The sequence below is a fragment of the Eutrema salsugineum genome, unplaced genomic scaffold (assembly GCF_000478725.1).
Source record: "Eutrema salsugineum unplaced genomic scaffold, Eutsalg1_0 scaffold_10, whole genome shotgun sequence".
Lineage (NCBI taxonomy): Eukaryota > Viridiplantae > Streptophyta > Magnoliopsida > Brassicales > Brassicaceae > Eutrema > Eutrema salsugineum.
In genome coordinates this window covers 1,097,176-1,107,480 of record NW_006256908.1, presented here as the reverse complement: position 1 = coordinate 1,107,480, position 10,305 = coordinate 1,097,176, and the positions used below count along the sequence as shown (strand labels likewise).

The 10,305-nt window shown below is 43.2% G+C and overlaps 1 non-coding gene across 1 annotated transcript; it reads left to right on the top strand.

Moving 5' to 3' along the window:
• The first annotated feature begins 9,896 nt into the window (after positions 1–9,896).
• LOC112081723 lies at positions 9,897–10,003 on the top strand. The gene has a single exon (XR_002896645.1). It is a non-coding gene; the product is annotated as a small nucleolar RNA R71 (small nucleolar RNA).
• The last annotated feature ends 302 nt before the right edge of the window (positions 10,004–10,305 follow it).

Genomic DNA, 10,305 nt, shown 5'->3' with positions numbered 1-10,305 from the left:
TTAGCAGAACGTTTTAGGTTTAGAGCGACAAGAGCAAGTCTCGAATGAGTGTTTAGTCCCAATGCCAAGGAACTATTAGGTCTAGGTTGTGAGTGAGTGAAAAAAAGAGGCATTCTTGAGTGGTTTTTGAGAGAATTCATATTTGAGAGGATAGAAAAAGTGTGTCAAAATGAGAGCGTGAGGAAAGGGTTTTTGGAAAGAAAAAGGATTCGGTCTTGGATCTTGAGTTTTTGAAAAGAAAGAAAAGCTCTAAGTGTCTAAAAAGAAAGTGTCTTGCCTCTGAGTGAAAACAAAAGAAAAGAAGCCAAAACGGCTCAAGTGTTTAAAAAGAGAGAAATGAGAGGTTAGATGTCCAAAGTTGAAAAGAATGAGCTAAGTGTGAAAAGAAGATTCCAAGCCGAAAGTTTTAAAAGAAGAAGCCCTTATTGAGAGATGAGAGCGAGTGTAAAGAGTGTTATGAGGTTCATTCTGAAAGTGTGTGAGGTAGAGTGTCTTTGGGTGACGGAAGTGAGCCGAGGCTTGATTTTGTATGCGTCCATTGCTTTTTACCTTTAGCATTCTGCCAAAGCTCTGATCGTTAATAGAGAGATCCTTGATTACTTTGAACCTTGCTTGTGCATTTGCATTTGAATGAGATCGTCTTCATCTCATAGCCTCACCCTTAGCCAAACACTACTCGCTTGAATTTGCATCACTAGATCCACTTGTTAAAACGCTTAATGAATGTTAAAGAGCCGTGTGACAAGAAGAGTTTGTGGAGATCATTTGTTGAATTTTGAAAATTAAAGTAGAGTCTTGCATTGCACATGGAATTGGCAACTTTGAATCTGAGTCTCTTTGCGATTGGATCTCTCTCCCATAAGGAATATGAACTCACGTTGCATCCAACCTCTTTCTCTTGTTTGCTCTTTTTGCTTGAGAACAAGTATTGGGGTCGGTTTCCACCCCAAGCGGTTAAACCATCTCGAGAACGATCAAGTATCAGAGAAAACCGGTTGGCATGAGAAATCAGTTGTGGGCCGAGCTCTCACACGAGAAAGGTGGACCGAGCCGTGGTCGACGTTACAAAAGGGGCGAGCCGTGAAGAGGGACAAGTAGGCCGAGCCGCGGGAATGATGTTCAATGGGCCGAGCTGTGCAAGAGAGCGAACGGGCCGAGCTGTGCGAGAAAGGGAGTGGGCCGAGCTGTATAAGAAGGAGAATGGGTCGAGCCATTTTCTTCCACAATTGGGCCGAACCAAGGCTTTGAAGATGAAAGCCCATAGAAACCCTAGGCGAGGTATTATGACGGTGGCCGCACAAAGCGATAAGGAAATATTCCGAAAATCTCTCCCGAGATTCTCGGCTAGGCGGTTCAGAGGATTAGTATAAATAGACGATGTATACAATTCATTCTGTAACTTTTGACAACTCGAGAGCAAAAAAAGACTAAATACTTTCACAGCAATAAAAACCCTCTTTCGATCTTACTGTTCTTGCGATTACCCTAGAAATTTCGGATCCCTTAGTTTTTCCTTATAAATTTTTGGTTGTGCGAGTTTTGGCTAACACAACAAGCAAAGGAAAAGTGTTGGGGAGTTGATATGTCTATAATTTGCATCATTTAGGCTGTATATTATAGTCCAAATCATGTGTTTTCTCATTCGTTTTAGGCCTTTAGGCATCAAATTAGGCTTTAGGGTTTGCATTAGGTCCCAAAGAGTTTTGCATGGTTTGGAGTCCTTATCAGGTGCTTTGGAGGCTATTTGGAATTCAAGAGATGTGATCAGGAGTTGAAGTGGTGAAGAAAAGGGTTAAAATGGTGAAAATCGCTTTAAGGAGTTTCTTGGCAAAAGCATGTACCAGCTGGATCAGTTTATCGACTAAAAATGCCATCGGGTGGTTTTTATCGGCTAAACATCAGTACCGGGTGAAAATTCTATCGAATGAAGTTTTACGCCGAGACGGGAAATTTTATCGGCTAAAAAGCTTACCGCGGTGCACGTTTCTCGGATATTTTCCTTACCGCGGGAAGCATTTCTCAGCTAAAATTTATTTTCATCCGCGCGCATCAAAGATTGCAAATCCGGGGAATCTTCTGGTCTGAATCAGTTAACGGGGTCTTCATCAAAGTTGGAGACAATCAAGTCAAGATCCCAGAACAGTTGGAATCACAGAATTCGGAGCAGTGAGTAGAGAGATATCACCACCGAGAGACACAACTGTCTCGCATGCATTCAAGAGCCGATCCGATGAGTATCAAAGATGGCGTGGGACGATGCCTTTCCAGCTCGATTCAGTTTACAAAGCCTTCATCAATATTTGCGATCTCTGAGTGCTCTTTCCATAAAACCTGAGTTAATCCAATTTGGAGCTGTGGCCTGAAATATATCGTCTCCGAAATAGATGTCGATCTAAAAGTTGTTTTCCTGCCAATCTGATGTGCTGTAAAGATGAGCAATCCGGGGAGTCTTCCACTTCCCAAGCTCCGACGGTTTCTTCACCAAAGGTTTAGCTAAATGAGTAATATTGATCTTGGAATTGGTTTCAAGTCATTTGGAGTCGTGTGCTGAAAGTTATTGCAACTGGAAGACAAGTTGATCGGTACGAGCCTAAGGAGTTGAGACACGCATTAAGTGTTTCTGCGGGCCTCGGCATCATTACCTCGATATTGCTTAGGTCGAGGATCGTCCCTTGAACCTCTTTGAACTAGACCTCGTGCTAACTCCTCGGTGTATCAAGATCGAGGCATACATGCTAAAGAAGCGAAGCTGAAAATGACTAAGTGTTGGACGTAAACCTCGGCTTCAAGCCCCCAGCATTGCATGTCGGACTTCATCTGCCTTGATTCCTTGACTACCAAGCCCCTCGGCATTGCATGCCGAGGCCCCTTATCACAAACCCAGATTCAAGAATAAGCTGACTCGGAGAATGAGAATGCATGTGAAGATGGATTGAAGACTAGGGTTCATACATGTTCTTGACGTGTTCTTCATGAGATCTTCATCCTGATCTTTGCTCACGTGCACCCCTTGACATCAAGACCTCGGTTTCACTCTCTCACACACCGAGGTACCCGGTTTGTTCCGGGCTGACCCGTAACACTTATCCTTTACTATAAATAGATTTAGGACCAAAACCCTAATCACCTTTTATATTATCTTATTTCCTACCTGTTTTAGTTTTGAAAACTTGCCTCTTTTGTAAAACTTGATTAAACTAATCCGATATCTCGTTTTCACGTGAAGATCTTGTTCTCTTTCATTTCTTTTACCCACCAGCATCAAAGCTTCTAATCATGACTAGTTACACGTCTTGCAAAGGATTTAGTGAGCTTGTTATGATTAGTGAGTAGTCCGCTTAAGAGGATTTAGATAGGTAGATTAGGGTGCTTTCATGATAGATTAGCGAGTTTAGGGGTCTGGTCTTGCATGTTTCATTCTCTAACCGATCAGATCTCTAAGCCGGATCCATGAACATCACATGCGGTCCAGATCTAAGACATGTCTCGCATCAAAAGTGTTTGTAGAAATGTCTGAAGCAATCGGTTAGAGGTTTAAGAGTCTTTCATCATGAGAGTGATAGTTTGTCCTTTTTAAATGACTTATTGAACTGGATCTTAAAGCTGACTGATTCATGCTTTTCAAAAGAGATTTTGGTACGAAAGAGGATCAGTTTAGATGTTTATTACCTTCATGAGAGGATTAACCTATCTTTGAGTTCATGTTAAATGAAGCTGTTTGATAATATTGATTCATTAACTCGCTAGTTTAGCCTGGAAGCACCCAACTCTTTTACCCTGTCTAAAGCCTCTGCCTTTATCATCTATTATCATCATACGATCATTTGTTTTGTTACTTGTTGTTATTTGCATCTTCACCTAGCTTAAATCTCATTGCTTGTTTTATTTCTGTTCTTTCTTGAATTTCAAGTAGATTAAACACCAAAAACCTTTGCTTGATCAACTTGACCTAAGTTAATAAAAATCATATATTAGTGCCTCTCCACAAGTTTTGTTTGATAACCCCTTATACTACATTGATAGGGGATTGATACCACTATAAAGGCTGAAAAGTCTTAGTAATCAATGACTGCGGTGTGGATAAGGTGAGGGCCGTACGGCCTTGACTCATTTTCTGGGTTTGACACAAGCTTCCTCGGTGTGTTCTACCCCGAGGGCATCAGACCGAGGGCTTAGAGCTCGTGCTAACACAGAAATTTAACGTGACCCTCAAGCCTTTTTCATTGACTAGTAAACCTTCTCTCTTGACTTGAGTGTCCCAAGTGTTCTTATTTTTTGCTCATACTCATTACTAGGCACCTCGGTATGCTCCACCACGAGGGCATCATACCAAGGGTTCTTGTTTCTGGATAGAACACTTGGTGACTGGGTGTTTAAGCAACTCGGCCTCGGTGTAAACAAGTTGCGGCCTCAGATCGAGTTTTTGACCGTTTCTTTTGGACATTGGGCCTCGGTGTGTTTATACCGAGGTGTCTACACCGGGGACCTTCCCCCACACTTAGTCTTTTTGCCCATTTCTTCTCCTTCTCACACGGCCCCGATGTTTTTAAGGCGAGGAGTTTTGGCCGAGGTTCTGAAATATTCACACGGTAAAACGCACCTCGGCCTTGAAAATGCTGAGGGTTTACACCGAGGTCATAAGAAATCTTGGCTTAAAACACAAGGTTGTGGCTTTTAATTGCCTTCTTGCACCTGTTATTTCAAGTTACACACCTAGAATACTGCTTAGACCTGAAATCACTTAACAAAACCTTCAAGAAGTTCCATATAAACGTAAAAAGAACGATTAAAAGAAATATATACAAGGATAAGCTTGGGGTGTCTCCCAGAAGCTTTTTGTTTAACGTATCTAAGTTTGACTTTTCATACCTTTTCAGGCTGTTTGGGGTTCGAGAATAGGAACTGAGGTAGCTTCCTCTTTCGTTTCAGACACCAGGTAGTGCTTAACTCGTTGGCCGTTCACAACAAACCCATGACCATCTTTACCCTCTAAGACGACGACTCCATATGGTTTCACTTCCAGCACTTTAAACGGTCCGGACCACCTAGACTTTAGCTTCCCAGGGAATAGCTTAAGTCTTGAGTTGAATAAGAGCACTCGGTCCCCTTCTTTGAATTCTCGCTTGTGTATCTTCTTGTCAAGAAGCACCTTGGTCTTCTCCTTGTAGATTTTAGAGCTCTCAAAAGCATCTAACCGTATCTCCTCAAGTTCATGAAGCTGTATAACTCTTTTCTCTTGAGCGGTCTTGATGTCAAAGTTCAGCAGCTTGACTGCCCCAAAGCTTTGTACCCAACTCAACCGGTAAGTGACAGCTCTTCCCATACAACAAGTTAAACGGAAAGGTGTCTATGGGGGTTTTATAAGCAGTTCGCTAAGCCCAAAGAACATCATCAATTTGCTTGCTCCAGTCTTTTCTTGAGTTGTTCACAGTCCTCTCGAGTATTGCTTTGATCTGGCGGTTTGAGACCTCAACCTGTCCACTGGTCTGAGAGTGATAAGGACTAGCCGCCTTGTGCTTGACACCATGTTTCTTTAACAAGCCCTCAAGGGTCTTGTTGAAAAAGTGGCTGCCCCCATCGCTGATTACAACTCTTGGTACCCAAAACGTGGGAAGATAATGTTTTTGAAGAGCTTACACACCACCTTTGAGTCGTTTGTTAGAGTTGCAATCGCTTCAACCCATTTAGATACATAGTCTACGGCCACCAAAATGTATTGGTTACTGTGTGAAGAGATAAACGGCCCCATGAAGTCTATTCCCCAACAGTCGAAGAACTCCACTTCAAAAATCGGATTCTGAGGCATCTCACTTCTTCTGGAGATATTATCATGCCTTTGACACGATTCACAGCTTGAGACAACAGCTTCGGCGTCTTTGAACATCGTTGGCCACCAAAACCCAAATTGTAGCACTTTATCAACCGTTTTAAAAGCTCCCAAGTGCCCACCATAAGCAGAACCGTGGCACTCTTGTAACACAGGCTGGACATCTTCTTCAGCTAATCACCTTCTATAAAGATGGTCTTTGTTGAGCACATAAAGATATGGCTCATCCCAATGATACCTCCTCACATATTTAAAGAACTTTTTCCTTTGGTAAGAATCCAATTCATGTGGCTCTAAACAGCATGAGAGGTAGTTAACAAGATCGGCAAACCATGGGAGGGTCCTCTCTCTGATTGTATTGGCCTCTTCAACCTCCAAGTAAGACCTGATCACCATTAGATGCTCTTCAGGTAAAGCATCATCCAGAGGCACCTTTGAGTCATCTATTAACCGTGAGAGATGGTCGGCAGATCCATTCTCAATGCCCTTCTTGTCTTGCACCTCCATGTCAAATTCTTGTAACAGAAGAACCCACCTCAAGAGTCTCGGCTTAGCATCCTTTTTAGTCATGAGATACCTCAAATCTGCATGATCTGTGTGCACAACAACCTTTGAACCTACAAGGTTACTCCTGAAATTGTCAAATGCAAACACAATGGCCAGCATCTCCTTCTCAGTTGTTGTGTATTTCTCTTGAGTCGAATCCAAGGTTCTACTCGCATAATAGATCACGTGCAGCTTCTTGTCTTTCTTCTTGCCTAGAACTGCTCTCACGGCAAAGTCAGATGCATCTGTCATCACCTCAAATGGCAAAGACCAATCGGGAGCCTGAACTATTGATGCACTAACAAAGGCCTCTTTGACCTTTAGAAATGCCTCCATACACTCGTCATTGAACAAAAACTCAACCTCCTTGCAAAGCAGCCTTGTTAGTGGCCGAGCTATCTTAGAAAAGACCTTTATTAACCTTTTATAGAAGCCGGCGTGCCCCAAAAAGCTTCTTATCCCTTTAAATGAACTCGGAGGCTGCAAATTCACCATGACCTCTACTTTTGCCTTGTCGACCTCTATACCCGCTTCAGAGACTTTATGACCCAACACAATGCCCTCCTGTACCATGAAATGGCATTTCTCTAAGTTCAAGACCAGCCTATCCTCCTCACAACTTTTCAAGACCTGTGACAAATTAGAAAGACAATCCGAAAAGGAGGAGCCATAGACAGAAAAATCGTCCAGAAAGACCACCACCATCTCTTCAATAAGGTCAGAAAATATGTGCATCATGCACCTTTGGAAGATTGCAGGAGCATTACATAGGCCAAAGGGCATGCGTCTATATGCATATGTGCCGAAGGGGCATGTGAATGTAGTTTTCTCTAGGTCTCGGGGATCTATTGGTATTTGAAAGAAACCCGAGTACCCATCAAGAAAACAGAAGTAGGGATGGTTAGCTAGTCTCTCAAGCATCTGATCTATGAATGGCAATGGGAAATGATCCTTTCTAGATGCAGAGTTAAGCTTTCTGTAATCAATACACATGCGATGACCGGTTATGGTTCTTGTGGCTATTAACTCATCCCTCTCATTTTTTACCACTGTGACACCACCTTTCTTGGGCACCACATGGACAAGAGATACCCACCTTGAGTCAGAGAATGGGTATATGATCCCTGCCTCAAGAAGCTTGAGTATCTCCTTCTTAACCACCTCCTTAAAGTTCGGGTTAAGACGTCTTTGATGCTCAATAAAAGACATAGAATGATCTTCTAGGTGGATCCTGTGGGTGCAAATTTCAGGAGAGAGCCTCTAATATCGGCCAAAGAATAACCTATAGCTCTCCTGAACTTCCTAAGCTCGCTAAGCAATGCATGTTCTTCATGAGCTATCAGATTATCGTTTATGATTACAGCATACCTGAGCCCTGTTGGTAGAGGCTTGAGCTCAACAAGAGGTGCCTTTGTCTCATCCCAATCCGCATCAAAGCTTCATTGCTCATTGACAGCTCCTTCGACATTGGTCTTCTCTCGCGGTTTTCCAATGCCCTCGGCTTGTGATGCCGCGGCCATGAGACCCCGAGGTGTTTCCCCAACTTTGTTGGACCCTCTGATGTCCAAAACCTCGAGACCACTCTGTCTGAGCTCCAAAAATCTTATCTCTGCTTCAAGTCCCCTCGGCTGATCCAAGAAACGCTTGTAAACCTCGCTCTCTTCATTCAAGTACCGATGCTCACTTTGTTCTCCTGTTAAGACCACTTGTAAAGGGTCTTCTGCGTTTAAATCCTCAAGGAGCTCATCAGCTAGCTCCTCCATGGTTTTGATGTAGAAGACCTGACCTCCAATGGTCGGTTTCTTCATCATTTCCTTCACATCGAACTTCATGGTCTCAGAACCAATGTGCAGCTCGATCATGCCTCCTCTCACGCCAATGATCCCTCCTGCTGTTGCTAAAAAGGGTCTCCCCAAGATGATAGGATCAATAGGCTCTTCGTCCATATCTAGGACTATAAAGTCTGTGGGATCTCAATCTCACCGATTCTTAAAGGTAGGTCTTCAAGTAAAACGATCTGTAGCCTTACTGATCGATTTGCAAGTACAAGAGAGATTCTTGCTGGTTTTTAGCTCTTGAACCCAAGTCTTTTAGCAACTGAGTAGTGCATTAGGCTCATAGAAGCTCCCAAGTCACATAAACAGCTTGAAAACTTCAATGGACCGATTGCACATGGTAAGGTGAAGCTACCAGGATCTGATAACTTCCTTGGCACTGATCTCCTTTGAATAATGGCACTGCACTCGTGACTCAAGATGACCATCCCTTGAAGCCCCTTTGTCTTGTTAAGTACCACGTCCTTTAGAAACTTTGCAAGCTGTGGTATAGCTAGAAAAATATCTATGATCGGCAAAGTCATCTGAGTATTGTCTAATTGCTTTTCAAACACTGCCTTTGCTCTGTCTAAAATCTGCTTCTTGAATCGCCCTGGAAAAGGTAGCTTAGGCTGATAAGGAGGTTTTGGAACATAAGGCTTTTCAAGCTCAGGTGCCTTCTCCACCTCTTTAGCCTTGTCTTTAACCGGTTCTTTCTCTAAAACCTCATCCTCTTGCTCATTCTTTGAGGCTGCCTCCCCACCGATCTGCTCATTGTCCTCAATGAGCTTTTGCTTAGGTTCACGTGATTCTAACTCTTTTCCACTTCTCAAAGTGATGGCATTAACATATTCTTTGGGACTTGGTTCCGGCTTTCCAGGTAAAACTGGCCTCTTGATGATGTGGAAGCTTGATTTTGCTTAAGCTCCCTTATATCTTGTTGCATGGACGCATACTGACTCTCGACCCTTTATTGACCTTGTAGCAACTGCTGTAGAAGCCCCCACATATCTGGTCCCATCTGACTCTGAACCGGTGCATATTGCTGCCGCTGCTGACCCATCAGTTGTGGATTAAACCCTGGTGGATATTTGTGTTGCTAAGGTTGGCTGTTGTAATTATTTCCCTGAGCCGGTTGCTGTTGCTGTCCATAGCTCTGTTGTTGCCAACCAAACTGTTTCTTAGGCTGAAAAGAACTTTGGAACTGAGGCTTTGGAGCATAGCTTTGTTGGTTTTGTTGAGCAGGGTACACCTGATCTTGAGGATGTGCCACATTGGGGTTGCGGTAAGAGAGGTTCTGATTGGTTCCATAGTTGTTGAACCGCTGATACCTTTGTTGGTTACCAATATAGTTGAACTCTTCTTGTGTGAGACCATCCTCATTCACATTATCAAAGCTCAGCCCTTGCTCATCAAACTCGCCTACAAAGTGAATTGGCTTTTGTTTAGCCACAAGCACTTTGTCGAGATTGTTTTGTAGATCCCTGATGTCTTTTTCCATTCTCAGTTCTTTGCTAGATCCATCAGTTCGATTAGCCCTGTCGAAATCCTCACCGTAGGTATCGTTTGACACTGCAACATTCTCCACAAGCTCCACTTCTGCGTTGATCTCCTTGCGAAGAAAGTTCCCATTTGATGCTATATCAAGTTGGTTCCTTATCTTTGGAAGTGCACCTCAGTATAAAGTGCTTAGAAAAGAAGCCTCTGAGAAGCCGTGGTGTGGACACTTGTTAGTGGAGCTTCTAAACCGCTTCCAAGCCTCACCGAAGCTTTCATTTGTATGTTGTGTGAAGCTTGAGATTTGATTTCTCAACTTAGCCGTCCTGGAGGTGGAGAAAAACTTTGAGAGAAACCATATTGTTGTTTTGGAGTTTTGCACCATATTGAGTAGGGAGGCTTTAACTTCAAAGTTGTTGTTTTGCACCGGTGGTGCTTGGATCCCTGCTCTATATTGATGTGCATTAGCTCAGTCGTTTTCACCAGCAAAAACTGGTGGAGGTTGCCTTTGAGCTTGCGGATGTGGCTTAGGAACTTGCTGTGCTTGTTGCTTATTTCGTTTAGCCTGTTGCTGGTTTTGCTGAGTCTGCCTCTCATTACTCTGAGCCATGTTTTGATTGA